Source organism: Bubalus bubalis, chromosome 13 (assembly GCF_019923935.1).
Source record: "Bubalus bubalis isolate 160015118507 breed Murrah chromosome 13, NDDB_SH_1, whole genome shotgun sequence".
Lineage (NCBI taxonomy): Eukaryota > Metazoa > Chordata > Mammalia > Artiodactyla > Bovidae > Bubalus > Bubalus bubalis.
Window position 1 is genome coordinate 67,200,458 of NC_059169.1, and position 15,071 is coordinate 67,215,528.

General features: G+C 46.3%; 1 long non-coding RNA gene across 8 annotated transcripts in view; it reads right to left on the minus strand.

The window, feature by feature from the left end:
* The window catches only part of LOC102395459, a 358,379-nt gene that overhangs the window by 8,146 nt on the left and 335,162 nt on the right, over positions 1–15,071 (minus strand). For 7 of the 8 annotated variants that reach the window (XR_006639907.1, XR_006639909.1, XR_006639908.1 and 4 more), the window contains one exon: positions 9,747–9,964. The exons of the other annotated variant lie outside the window; for it this stretch is intronic. This is a non-coding gene — a long non-coding RNA (uncharacterized LOC102395459). The remainder of the gene's footprint in view (positions 1–9,746; positions 9,965–15,071) is intronic. 8 annotated transcript variants of the gene reach the window in all.

The following is a 15,071-nucleotide window of genomic DNA, read 5'->3' on the forward strand; positions in this document are numbered from 1 at the left end:
CTACATGGTCCATCCTGACTCAGTTCTGGGTATAGGAATGTAGATGGAGAGCCTTGAGTCACTCAGGCCTAGCCCATGGAAACCTGCCTGTCATCTTTCAAGCTCTTTCATCTTCAATCGTCTGGCTGGAAGTGAACAATTGAGGCACCGGTGGAGGGGGAAGCCAAAGAAAGAGCCTGGGTCCCTGAAACACTCTCTGGAACACAGAGGAATCACCAGTCTCTTACAAAATGAACTTTGTGCTAAATCAGTGACAAGCGGGGATCTGCCTGTCATCACAGTCAGCTCTGGCTTAATTAACACGCTGGCTGAGGCCCTTCTGGTCCTCTCAGGGCGATGCTGTCCTTTCACTAGGAGTAATTGACAAGAGAGCTTCCCTGGTGGCTCAGATGGTAAAGAATCTGCCTGCAACGTAGGAGACCCAGGATCCATCCCTGGGTCAGAAAGATTCCCTGGAGGAGGAAATGACAATCTACTCCAGTATTCTGGCCTGGAGAATCCCATGGACAGGAGTGTGGTGGGTTACAGTCCATGAGGTTGCAAAGAGTCAAACTTAGTGACAAGAAGGCCTTTTGCATGACTCCCCTCCATTTCCCTTTTCTTCACATTTTCTCTTTGACATTTTCCCTTTAACATCTCTTTCGAACCACTTGTCAATCCATTAGCGACTGAGTCTTGGTTTTCTCCTTACAGAGGCTGCTGCTGCCAGGGGCTGACTTCAGGAGCGCAGGAAGTGGGACCGGGAAGAGGTGGGGTCCCCTGTGGGCATGGGTCTTCTTCAACGACTGCACTTCTCCGGTGGTTGGTGTTGTTGTTCAGTCGCTCAGCTGGGTCCGATTCTGTGACCCCATGGACTGCAGCACGCCAGGCTTCCTTGAACTTCACTATCTCCCAGAGTTTGCTCAAACTCATGTTCATTGAGTCGGATGTAATCCAACCATCTCGTCCGTCCTCTGTCACCCCCTTCTCCTCCTGCCCTCAATCTTTCCCAGCATCAGGGTCTTTTCCAGTGAGTCTGCTCTTCTTTTCCACCCCAGGACCATCTGAGTCACCCTCCAGGGCCTGGATGTCGATGTTCTGCTGAGGTCAGGAGGGAGGCCTCTTTTCAAGAATAACTTCTGGAGTCTTTCTGCAAAGGACAGAGCCAGGGGCTTGCTGCAGAGGAGCCTTAAGAATACCCGGGAAAGCAAATCCCCTTGTGCTCAGGATCAGGTGGTAACTGACAAAGGGCCTCAAGGGGTCTGATGTGCAATTTTCTTTATTTTCTTTTTCTAAATTCACCTGATGTTCCCTGAGGCTCTGCCAATGCATAATTACCCATTTCCGTTCTCCCAAGGAGAATCAATCACAGTACAAAAACGGTAGCAGGCTCCTTTATGTAATATCCCTGGAATTTAGGTCATGGCAATGTTCGAGTTCCATTTTATGAATAGGAAACTTGCCGGAGAAACAGCACCACATTTTATTGCCTTTTTTGCTGCGTCTCTGAGTATGTACAAGTTAGGGAGGTAGAACAGGGCAAGTCTATTCCCAAGTGTGTACGTGAGTGCACATGTACATGTGTGCGAGTGTGAGGTTGAGTGTGGTCCTAAGTGTTTCTGGACCAGTGATCACAACTAGAACCTGGAAACTGGGGACTGAAACCGAGTTGGTTGTGGATTCTGTGTATATGACATTAAGAGTCAGGACCTCATTCTTGCCGTATTATTTCACAACTAGGGTGATGCTGTGTCCACACTATCCCAGCTCCAACAACTACCAGCTGTGAAACTTTGGGTGGAGCGTTTAACCTCTCTGTTCTTCTGTTGCCTCTTCTGAGTTATGGGAATTCTGATGACACCTGCTTCAGAGGGTTGTGAGAGGATAACAGGATTTGAGTCCATTCTAATGAGGTGGATGAACCTAGAGCCTACTATACGGAGTGAACTAAGTCAGAAAGAGAGAGACAGATGTCATATATTAACCCATATATATGGAATCTAGAATGATGGTCCTGATGAACCTATTTGCAGGGCAGCAATGGAGACTCAGACATAGAGAACAAACTTGTGGACACAGAGCAGGAAGAAGAGGGAGGTATGAATTGAGAGAGTAGTATTTAAACATAAGCATTACCATGTGTAAAATTAGATAGCAGGTGGAAATTTGCTGTATGATGCAGGGAACCTGAATCTATGATGCAGGGAACCCGAATCTGATGCTCTGTGACAACCTAGAGGGGTGGGATGGGTGGGAGGTAGGAGGGGGATTCAAGAGGGAAGGGACATGTGTATACCTATAGCTGATTCGTGTTGATGCCTATGGCAGAAGCCAGCACAATATTTTATTTATTTATTTTTTTCTTCCTTTTTTTTAAAATTTTATTTTATTTTTTAACTTTACAGTATTGTATTGGTTTTGCCATATATTGAAATGAATCCGCCACAGGTATACATGTGTTCCCCATCCTGAACCCTCCTCCCTCCTCCCTCCCCGTACCATCCCTCTGGGTCGTCCCAGTGCACCAGCCCCAAGCATCCAGTATCGTGCATTGAACCTGGACTGGCAACTCATTTCATATATGATATTATACATATTTCAATGCCATTCTCCCAAATCATCCCACACTCTTCCTCTCCCACAGAGTCCAAAAGACTGTTCTATACATCAGTGTCTCTTTTGCTGTCTCTCATACAGGGTTATTGGTACCATCTTTCTAAATTCCATATATATGCGTTAGTATACTGTATTGGTGTTTTTCTTTCTGGCTTACTTCACTCTGTATAATAGACTCCAGTTTCATCCACCTCATTAGAACTGATTCAAATGTATTCTTTTTAATGGCTGAGTAATACTCCATTGTGTATATGTACCACAGCTTTCTTATCCATTCATCTGCTGATGGACATCTAGGTTGCTTCCATGTCCTGGCTATTATAAACAGTGCTGCGATGAACATTGGGGTACACGTGTCTCTTTCCCTTCTGGTTTCCTCAGTGTGTATGCCCAGCAGTGGGATTGCTGGGTCATATGGCAGAAGCCAGCACAATATTTTAAAGCAATTATCCTCCGATTAAAAATAAATAATTAAAAAGAAATCCTTAGCACAGTGCTATAACAGCAACCCTCAACTCACATGAGCTAATACTGACGGCAATTAGAAAAAGATTGCATTGCCTACTGAGGAGGTTACTATGTTCAACACAAAAGACCTCCTAAGGCTCGTCCGTGTTGAATAGTCTATGAATCTCTACAGGAGCTTCCTCTGCCATTAAGTAAGGGTGATGTCTCCTTATCTACCTTTCTGGGTTCTTGTCCACCAGTGCAGTGGTATCTGTGAATCTCCTGGCCTACAACATAAAACGTGGCTGAAGGCCAGATCTGGTCTCCCATCACCAGTCGCAACTCCTGCCTGAAACCATAACCATGACTCCTTACGCATACGAGGCGCTCAGAGACTGAAAAGAGCTCAGTGGTCAGAATGTTCAAGGAACTCTCCCATTTTAAATACTCTCACTTATTGTTCCTGCGAATATTCTGACCCCTGTTGGAACACGTGTCTCAAGTTTTAACTTAGAAGCTTTGATAACTCTGGTTAGCATCTTAGACCTCCCAGCCAGTTCTCGGTAGTCCCGCAAGGCTGAGAAGAGAGAACAAACTGGCTTAAATTAAAAAGGTAGAAAGAAGGTTGAGTTAGGCCATGTGTTTATTTTAGGGAACAAGGAATGTTAAAAACCACCTCCTTGTTTTCCAGCTCCTTCATTTCTTTCACTTGCTCTTGCCTCTCAACATGAAATCCTTTGGCTCTATCATTAAGAAATTGTGTTTGAGTCATTCTCAGAGGTCTAGTCCGTGATGGGGGTACCACATCAATTAAACAATTAACTACCCCTTTCTAAAAGTTTCGGTCCAACATCAGCAAAACCTGCCTTCCAGCTTGAAATTCTTCCAACCCGCTAACCAACAGATGGCATTACTGACGCCTCTGAGATACACACACACACACACACACACACACACACACACGTACACACCTTCCCCAAGGGTGAACACACAGTTGGGCTCTGGTGTTAGTAGCACAATGAACTTATCAAGCAACAAAGCGTGTGGCAGGGAAAGAGAGGAGTCTGAAAAAGGGTCACCCCCCTCTTTGGCTCTCACTCCCAGTTAAGGAGTCCAGGGCATTTAAGGTCTCACATTTCCATGCCAGAGGGAAACAGTACTTGATGAAATGTAGCCTTTGAACAGGAAATGGGAGGGTCGTCAGTTTGGGCTGGAACACATGTAGAATAATCGCAACGACACTGCCTTTGCTGGTGTCAGAAGCCTATTTGTCAAGCAGCCTGTGGAATGATGCCAGGGCACGGTCTTTAGATGCTGCCTCCTATGGAGTGGAGGGAACGACCACAGAAAAAATCCCCTGCCAGCCCACCCAAGTCCAATAATTAGCCCGACTGCAAACCATGCAGGCACGGGGCACGGGAAACCTTTTAGGGGTCCTTTATCAGGCCCTGCCTTTTCCAGAGGAAGGTTAATTTGCTCTTATTTCAACCGGCTCCTGCCCAGAGAACAGGGAAGGGAGGAAAAAAAAAGGAGAATGAACCATCAGCATTATTGAAAAGGTTCCTGATTAGTCACACTCACTCACAGGCCAGGGCCTTGCCAGACACCACAGCACTCATTAGCAGACCTGAGAACTGGCGTGTCTCCCACGGCTGAGCACCAGCAGCCCCGGGGGGCCTGCACAGCCCTGCTCTCCCACACCCTGCAGTGAGAAAGGCCAGTTTGGGCAGGCCTGGGTGCAATCAACTCTTGCAGATGCTAAGTGAATCTGTTTTATGCTCTGTGTTGCGACGCGTATAATTATCCCTGAGTTCAGCTGGTGTGGAAACCCAGGTAGCATTGCTTCCTATCCCCCTGAAATGGTTACCTGAATGGGGTCACCGTCTTTTCCCCCAGGGTCCCTTTGGAGGCCCCAAGAGGTGGGCATGTACGTGGTTTACCAGCTTTGCTCCTCTCACATCTGGCTACAGCAGTAAGCCCTGCTCATCCAGAACTGGAAACGCTTCTTTTCCTTGTCTGAGTGATACCAGCAATTATAACTTAAATATACATTGCAGACCAGTGAAGGGCTTAGGCCACTGAAGATGAATCCAACTCGTTTGCAGGAGACAAGGGTGGGCAGTGGAAATGTTCCATTTCAGTACCCACAGCAATGGGCAAACCAAGGCTGAGAGACTGGAGGACTTGCTTGGAAATGTAAAGCAAAAAAAAAAAAAAAAAGAAGCCAGGAAACATCTCTGGTGGTCCAGTGGTTAAGAATCCGCCTTGCAATGCAGGGGACGTGGGTTCAGTCCCTGGTCAGGGAACTAAGATCCCACATGCTGTGAAGGAACCAAGCCCACAGGCCACAACTCCTGAGCCTGCGTGCCACAACTAAAACCCAATGCCATCAACTAAATAAATACTTGAAGAAGAAGAAAAGCCAGGTTCCTGCTTTTCTGTTCATTTTCACTCCATTTGTTCGAGCTGCAACCCCATAGTAGAAGATGATATTTCTAGGCAGGACACTAAAGTGTTCTTCCCTTTATGAAAACATCCGTCTCAGAATCCTAACTCTACAATGTTCAAACAAAACCAACCCAAACGATCTGGCTGCAGTTTGTGCTCTCCAGACTCTCCACCGGGAATCTGGAAGCAGAAGGGGCTGGGCCAGAACATTGTAAGTGAGCACCAGAGGCACTGAACGCAGCAGATCATCACCCATTCCTCAGCGTGAGTGGAGCCACGCAACGAGGGGCTCAGTGGGGAGAAGTAACTCTTATCACCCAGCTCAGTGGAGATCTGCCATCGCTCCTGCCAGAATCACTATAGAGCCTGATTCCAGGGCTTACGTTATCTGATATGCACTGATATGCATATTAGCTTAGATTTATGGTAAGTACAAAAAGTGACCCTGGCCCTGAAAGGAATCCAAGTGATGATTAAGAACCATCCTTAACAACTCAAGTGTGACTCAAAGCACTCGCCCTCCATCTCTTCAGGCTGGAGACGCCTGCACCCTGGCTTTGGGGAGACCTCTGTCTCCTTGATGATCTGGGCGAGTGTGGTAAGACCTTGGGGAAATTCCCATGAGTTTCTCAAGTTTTCAAAACTCCCTGCAAAGCTGCTAGACAATGCTTCATCTAAAGGAAGCATGTTGGCAAACTCAGAGATAATGTGTGCAGGGCAGTTACCAGGATGGATACTCAGCCCCAGGCAGTCCTCCTCCTCCCAGAGGCAATGTGAAAGGCAGAGCCCGTGCCTGTTACCTGGTGTGGCCTGGAGATGGGGTGGTGGGAAGGGAGGGGGCCAGTTGTCCAATCTCTCCCTCCTGCTATGTTTCTGAGTCAAAACAATTAGTGCTTAAGACAGGAGATCAAGCTAAAAGAAGAGCTCACTTGATTCCAAAATGAACGTGCTAAGGAGTCTCCTGGGACAACTCCCCACCCCCATCCCCCACCCTGATCAGGGCAGGGCTTCTTGGCCAGTATGACTATTCATGACCACAGTGCCAGCTAAAGCCTGACTACCGCGTGTATTGCAAATCCATGAACACCAAGGAAAACCTCCTTTGCTTCCAATTTTTACATGAGTTGCTTTCACAAGGGACATGATAATAATAGCTGGCAATTTCTGAACACCTTTCCCAAGCACCATTTTCAGTGTGTTGACTTGGTCAGCTTCCCTCATGACCTTAGGAGGAAATACCTTTTCTCATTTACAGGTGAAAGCCCATACACCGAGAATTCCCAGTTACACAGCTAGCAAGTGGCAGAGCTGGGATTTGAACCCACGATGCTGGTTTAAGAAATGATGACATGGTTCTGTGTGGACATAGGGTCTCAAGTATCCAATGTGCCCCTAAGCGTTAGGGAGGACCTCTCTCCAGTGCCGTGTGTACATTCAAAAGAGGCAAAGAAGATGTGGGAGAGTCAGAGACTTCCCTAGTGTTCCAGTGGTAAGACTTCATCTTCCAGGTGAGGGGCACAGGTTCAATCCCTGGTGGGGGAGCTAAGGTTCCACACCCTTGGGGCCAAAAATCTAAATCATAAAACAGAAACAATATTGTAACTAATTCGATAAAAACTTTAAAGATGGTCTACATAAAATAAAAAAAAAATTCTTTTAAAAAAAGAACATGTGAAAGATTCAAACCAAGGGGAAATTTGGAATAATGGTCATGAACAGGGGCTTCGTTATCAACAGGTGTGACTGGAGTCCACTCTGTCCCTTACGAGCCAGGTGATCTTGGGCAGGTGACTCAGCCTCTCCAAGCCTATTTTTCCCATCACCAAATGGGGGTAAGAAAGCAGAGACATTACTTTGCCAACAATGGTCCGTCTAGTCAAGGCTATGGTTTTTCCTGTGGTCGTGTATGGATGTGAAAGTTGGACTATGAAGAAAGCTGAGCGCCGAAGAATTGATGCTTTTGAACTGTGGTGTTGGAGAAGATTCTTGAGAGTCCCTTGGACTGCAAGGAGATCCAACCAGTCCATTCTGAAGGAGATAAGTCCTGGGTGTTCATTGGAAGGACTGATGCTAAAGCTGAAACTCCAATACTTTGGCCACCTCATGTGAAGAGTTGACTCATTGGAAAAGACTCTGATGCTGGGAGGGATTGGGGGCAGGAGGAGAAGGGGACGACAGAGGATGAGATGGCTGGATGGCATCACCAACTCGATGGACATGAGTTTGAGTAAATTCCGGGAGTTGGTGATGGACAGGGAGGCCTGGTGTGCTGTGATTCACGGGGTTGCAGAGTCGGACACGACTGAGCAACTCAACTGAACTGAACTGAAGGAGGGCTTTATCTCACAGAGTTCATGGAGGGGGGCGGGGGGTAGTTAAATAGAGCTGTCCCTATAAACAGCACTGAACAGTGGCTGGTTAGCAGTTCATGTGGTATACATGGTGGTGTGAATTATCATCGAATACTGCAGGCTAAGGGCAAATTAGGGCAAGATAAAGTTTTTTATTTTTTTTTTAAGATTTTTGTTTTGATGTGGACCATTTTTAAAGTCTTTATTAAATTTGTTACAATATTGCTTCTGTGGTTTATGTTGTTTATGTTTTGGGGTTTTTCTGGCCAAGAGGCATGATGGATCTTAGCTCCCAGACCAAGGATCAAACCTGCACTTCCTGTATTGGAAGACAAAGTCCTAACCACTGAACCACCAGGGGAGTCCCCAAGATAAAGCTTTATTAAAAAAAAAAAAAGAGATTTAAGGTCTACATGGTCTTCTTGGTGATCAAATTTGTTATAGAGACTTATGACCCATAAATAAGGAATTTCCCTTAAAATAGTAGCTTTGGGAAGAAGTTTTGTTTGTGCTCAGTCATGTCTGACTCTTGTGACCTCATGGACTGTAGCCCACCAGGCTCCTCTGTCCATGGGATTCTCCAGGCAAGAGTACTGCAGTGGGTTCCCATGCCCTCCTCCAGGGATCTTCCCAACCCAGGGATCGAGCCCACATCTCTTGTATCTCCTGAATTGACAAGCAGATTCTCTACCACTGAGCCACCTGGGAAGCCCAGCCTTGGGAAATGGCTCCTTTTTCTCTGCTGGCCGCTGTCATTCATTCTACTTCACCCCTTCCTCCCTGGGATTTGGTGAATGAGGCAGTTATCATGTAACAGCTAAGCCTGGCTTCTCCTCGGTAACAGTTACGCCCACAGCGTCAGCAAAGCTGCCTCTGGGTAGTCAGGCCCCGACATTCAATCCACAGCAGACCGCACTCCGCCCTGTCTCCTCATACCCCCTGCTCTGCACCCCGCTTGCAGCCTGGCAATGTGTGGGCAGACTGTTGGCCGGAAGCCCGTCTTCCTCACCCAGGTCCTGTCACTATAATAACCGTATTTTCTCTCGAGGTGAAGAGTAATTGAATTAAATTGGGCGGCATTTGATCCTGACCATATTAATTGCCCGATCCCATTGAGGCCTCTGTGAGGTCGTGGGCAGGAGTGAACAGCGCAGCCAGACAGATGTCCTCATCCCGTGGGCTGGGTCGTTGTGCTCTAATTTCCAGGCACATCCCAGTGACCTTCCTCCTCCAGGGGGAATCCTCTGGAGGTTCAGTGGGCCTGGGGTTGAACCAAGAGAGTCCCCTGGGTGTGTGGGGAACACAGAAGAGCTGGCAGGAGCCAATTAGACTGATGTCACAACATATGGACATGCAGATGTTGCAACAGCAATGGATGGAAGCACAGGCGATGGGTGACATCTATAAAAATGGGTGCAAAAATTACTGTGTGTGTGTATGTGTGTGTTGAAGGGAGTTCCACAAGTAGGAATGAAGAGTTTTGCTCTGGCAACCTCTCAAACTTTTCATGGTTTAAAAGCCACATGTCTTTGGCAAATGAGCAGCCTTGGGAGTCTTTATCAAGAGTAAATGATGTGGGTATGTCACTTATCTAAAAGTAAGAGGCCCAGATGACTGCCTTTAAATGTCTCACTAGCTCTGTTTTCCCTTCTTTCTGCAGATAAAATTAAAAGTAGACATCACCATCTAAATTCATCAGCAGAATGCACTGGAACACCAGGAGGGGGATACAGGAGGAAGTCTCGGGGGGTAGGCCTTGAAACACCTCTTTCTCTGTCATCCTTTCCCTCGTCCTCACTGTCCACCTGGTCCCGGCATCGCTGTTCATTGTTCAGATGTAAAACTGAGTGACGTTTGTAAACGTTTGACCCTCTCTCTCTCACCCTCCATTTCATAGTTCCTTACGGTGAACAGGGAAACAAAAAGATGCTCATATGTTGAGTGAGGCAGCCTGGAAGTTTGGCCCTGCTTGTAAAACACTGGCAATGCTGCTTTTCATCCTCAGCGGCAGGACCTCTGTCACTTCACTGTGGCCATTGCCTCTGTTGGTTGGACCTTGGTGAACCCAGTCATCGAGTTTCCAGGCTGGGAGGAGTCCTTCATTTTCACTGGTCACCCACGGTCTGCCAGGAGGAAAACAAAATGTGCTTGGACTCTGAGAATAAAAAGCAGCAGTCAGCCCCAAGGACTAAGGAGTGTGACAATTATTGTCCCCACAAGGAACCCAGAGCGGATGGTTTCTTCTTGTGCTTGTTCTCATAGGACTGCTCCAGGAGGAGGTGATGGAAGGATTTTCCCCTTCATTTATATTCAGAAGCTTCAGTTTGTGTGTCAGGATAAGGATCTGTGGGCTGAGCGAGAAAGGAAGTCCCAAACACCCCATAATTTTTAAATGATGGGTTATGACATATTAATGGTTCCCAGGATGGGGAAAGTTTCCATCAGGATATATGATTCAGCTCCATACGCAAGCCCAGAGCCTTCAGTAGGTGCCAACTTGGTTTCCAATCCACCAATCCTCTATAGTCAACCCCCAGTTTCCCGGGGAGAGGTCCTCCCCAGAGATAGGATGCATCACCCTTACAGTACTGTTATAGCAAAGGGAGTAAGTCTGGCTGCACTCTATGCAACCAGCCTAAAGTCTAAGATGAAAACCTAACTGAGCAGGAGGACCAGAAGAGCATATCAAAGGCACCCTAAATTTCTGATTCAATATCTTCTTATTGTTCTCATTGGTTGACTCGGTGACTGTTGTAAATTTGAACTTACAAACTAAGCATTCTCTAATTTTTTTTTTTGTATTTATTTGTTTATTTATTCATTCACTCTTTTTTTTTTTTTTGCACGCTGTGGAATCTTAGGGGGCTCAGGTGGTGCTAGTGGTAAAGAACCCCCCTGCCAATTCAGGAGACATAAGACACGTGTGTTTGATCCCTGGGTTGGGAAAACCCCCTGGAGGAGGGCATGGCAATCCACTCCAGTATTCTTGCCAGGACAGAGAATCCTGGCAGGTTACAGTCCATGGGGTCACAAAGAGTCAGACTCAACTGAAGCGACTAAGCATGCATGCATGTGGAATCTTAGTCCCCTGACCAGGGATGGAACCCACACCCCCACAGTGAAAGCACCAAGTCCTAACCACTGGACCACCAGGGGAAACAGTCCCTGGTAAAATGCTGCTTTTTATCTGCTTCACATGCTGATGTTTGCCAGCAGATTTTGTTTGGGGAAAAAAACAAAAGAAGTTTGCAAACTACAGGACACATCTTAGGATCTAACCCACAGTGCAAGGCCCCTCCTGGGTGCCCTGCTACCCTCCTCAGCCTCATGTGCTTGCACCCCCTCAGCCACACCCTGTACCCCAACACGCAAAATCACCTGCTCTTTTTCTGTCTGAGTCTTTGCTTGTACGGGCTGTGTCCTCCACTGGAATCTCCTTTCCTCCTCACCTTCCATGACCGTCACCTCCAGGAAGCCACTCTGACTTCTCTGAGTGGAGGTAGGATGTGCGTTCCCATATCTGTGTCCCCACAGAAATGCTTCCCTGGCCTTTCTGAATCACTGTAGTTTCTGTTGACATGTCTGGGATCCTAGTTGGAAAGATCTATAGCAGACTGGTTCCAAATAGGAAAAGGAGTTCGTCAAGGCTGTATATTGTCAGCCTGTTTATTTAACTTATATGCAGAGTACATCATGAGAAATGCTGGACTGGAAGAAACACAAGCTGGAATCAAGATTGCTGGGAGAAATATCAATAACCTCAGATATGCAGATGACACCACCCTTATGGCAGAAAGTGAAGAGGAACTCAAAAGCCTGTTGATACAAGTGAAAGTGGAGAGTAAAAAAGTTGGCTTAAAGCTCAACATTCAGAAAACGAAGATCATGGCATCCGGTCCCATCACTTCATGGGAAATAGATGGGGAAACAGTGGAAACAGTGTCAGATTTTATTTTTCTGGGCTCCAAAATCACTGCAGATGGTGACTGCAGCCATGAAATTAAAAGACGCTTACTCCTTGGAAGGAAAGTTATGACCAACCTAGATAGCATATTCAAAAGCAGAGACTTTACTTTGCCAACAAAGGTTCGTCTAGTCAAGGCTGTGGTTTTTCCTGTGGTCGTGTATGGATGTGAGAGTTGGACTGTGAAGAAGGCTGAGCGCCGAAGAATTGATGCTTTTGAACTGTGGTGTTGGAGAAGACTCTTGAGAGTCCCTTGGACTGCAAGGAGATCCAACCAGTCCATTCTGAAGGAGATCAGCCCTGCGATTTCTTTGGAGGGAATGATGCTGAAGCTGAAACTCCAGTACTTTGGCCACCTCATGTGAAGAGTTGACTCATTGGAAAAGACTCTGATGCTGGGAGGGATTGGGGGCAGGAGGAGAAGGGGACGACAGAGGATGAGATGGCTGGATGGCATCACTGACTTGATGGACGTGAGTCTCAGTGAACTCCGGGAGTTGGTGATGGACAGGGAGGCCTGGCATGCTGCAATTCATGGGGTCGCAAAGAGTCAGACACGACTGAGTGACTGATCTGATCTGATCTGATCTGATAGCTTATTTATATTTATTTAATTAGTGGCTACCCACTACTGGCTTATAGTATGTGTGTTTGTGTATGTGTGTATGTGCGAGCTCAGGCATGTCCAACTCATTGCGACCCCATGGACTGTAGCCTGCCGGGCTCCTCTGTCCATGGAATTTTCCAGGCAAGAATACCGGAATGGGTTGCTATTCCCTCCTCCAGGGGATCTTCCTAGCTCAGGAATTGAACCTGAATCTCTTGTGTCTCCTGCACTGGCAGGTGTGTTCTTTACCAACTGAGCTACCTGGGAAGCCCTTTATAGTATGTATCCATAGTTAATAAGTGTGGGTTGAATGAATGAATGAATAATAAGCAATTTCAATAAGAACCCAAATTTAGTCCTTAAAAGACGTGAGCTTTCAAATTGCTGGAATGTCCATGCTGGGTACATAATGTCTACCAAGCATCAGGTCCTGCTTTAATTATTTATGTAAATTGCCTCACTGAATTCTCCAAACTAGCTCCACAAAGTAGGTGGTATAATCATCATGTTAACTTTGCAGATGAGGAAACTGAGCACAAGGAAGAGATGTAATACCACCAAGCTCCCACTGCTAGGGAAAGGCAGGGCTGCACTCGAAGCCCCAGCTCGATCACCCTGAGAACATTCTGCTCAGGGAGCTCCCTACTAATTATGCTCAGAGGGCTGCAAGTGATTGAATATCTTCTTGAAGATGCAAAGTCATGATGACTATCCTCTAAGACAGATGCCTTTGGGAATGGATGAGACGCTTTCCGTCTGAACTTGACAGTCCTGTGTGTGCAGGCTAAGTCACTTCAGTTGGGTCCAACTCTGTGTGACGCTATGGGCTGTGGCCTGCCAGGCTTCTCTGACCAAGGGGATTTTTCAGGCAAGAATACTGGAGTGGGTTGCCATGCCCTCTTCCAGGGGACCTTCCAAGGGTCAAACCCATGTCTCTTATGTCTCCTGCATTGGCAGGGGGGTTCTTTGCCACTAGTTCCACCTGGGAAGCCCTTGACAGTCTCAGGGTGTGGTAAATTTTAAGTATGATTCTCTTTTGCCTCCTGCCATTGCCCTGATCATCAGGAATTCTTAGAGGGCCTGTCTTTGGAAAGGTTAGGGGCAGAAAAGGAAGGAACATGAGCCCTGGGGTCACAGAATCCCACACATGGAGCACAAGTCTACCATTTACCGGCTCTCTGACCTTCTCTGAATCTGTTTCGTCATCTTTAAAATGAGTCCATTACACACCAGTGTAACGCTGGTTGAGATCGGTTGCTATTAGAATAAAATAAATATGACAGAAATACCCAGTCTATTCACTTTCATTTCTTCTTCCCACTCTAGTCCCTTGATTCAAATATGCTATGGGATTTGAAAGCAAGCTTGTTAGAATCACGCCTAAAATAAGCACAGACAAGGTTCTGAGTCTGCATTCTTTGAGTAAAGCACACAAGCTTCAGAATGTGTCTTCTCCTAGCAGTTACCTAATTGTGGCACTGGGGGAGGCTTTGCTTTTTGCTAACTGTTGCTTCTCTTCCGGATAGATGAGGCTGGCTTCTGGATAAGTGAAGGAGCCTGGTAGTCACCTGTCTTACCTGGCTCACCGCTTGGTGGCAGCACACCCCACTTCCTTTACCCCTATTCTTTCCTGTAAGTGTGTAAAAAAGTAGGCGTTCTGTTTAGGGGCCAATCTCCACTCCTCCGTCTCCTACATTGCTTTTGATGCAAACGATCATGTACACTTTTAGGTAAAAGCAAATATCGCTTGTGTGTGCTTTCATGCACTCCTTTAGGACGACGTGTGGAGCCTTACCAAAGCCGAACTCAGCACATTGCATTAGACCATTTTCACTGGGAGGTTTTTCTTACACAAAATGATCCACAATTAAAAATGTGGAGAAATTTTCTCAGTGTGGCACAGCTTTTTAAAAGATAGGAACAAAGCCTTTATTGAAAAGAGCAATTTATCATGCCAGTAATTTTCTACCTCTGTCCTGCCATTATTAAGGATAGCCGGGTTAAAAGGAACTCTCAGCTCTGGTCTCTCCACTCAGCCAGCAGCCTCACATAATGGCCTGTCTCTAACTTCAGCCCATTGCCATGGAAGTAATTATACCACACGGCTGAGGAGGGCGGTTTGCCACAGAATCAAAGAAGCAGCAATTGGGTTCAAAATGAAAAACAATCTCTAGATACAGGAGGAAAAGAAGCATGATGAATCACAGAGGATCCAGAGAGCACTGTTTTATGTGGACAACTGCTGTGGACTGAAGTTTTGAAATAAAAGATCATCAGAATAAGACAATAACATATAAAGTGAATGAAATTAACTTCCCTATGCCCCCTTTCCTTCTCCCATAATTTTTTTTTTTTTGAATCACAGCACATGATTAGACAGTCCCCAATAAATGGTTCTTTACAGCTTCTGTGACAGTTCCTGCACCAGGCATTCCAAGTAAATAATTTTATTTATTTCATAAAATTCTGGAAAAGAATCACAGAGACCATGGCTGTGGAGGTGATCTGGGAATTCATCTTGTTCCATACTCTCTGTTTTCCAAAAGGTTCAAACCGAAACTTTCCCAAGAAGATGAAAATCAACACTGTGGAAAGATCATGAAATAATTTTTTTTTTTTTTAATGAGGCTAAGGACAAAGATCCTTCAGTGGAACGGGT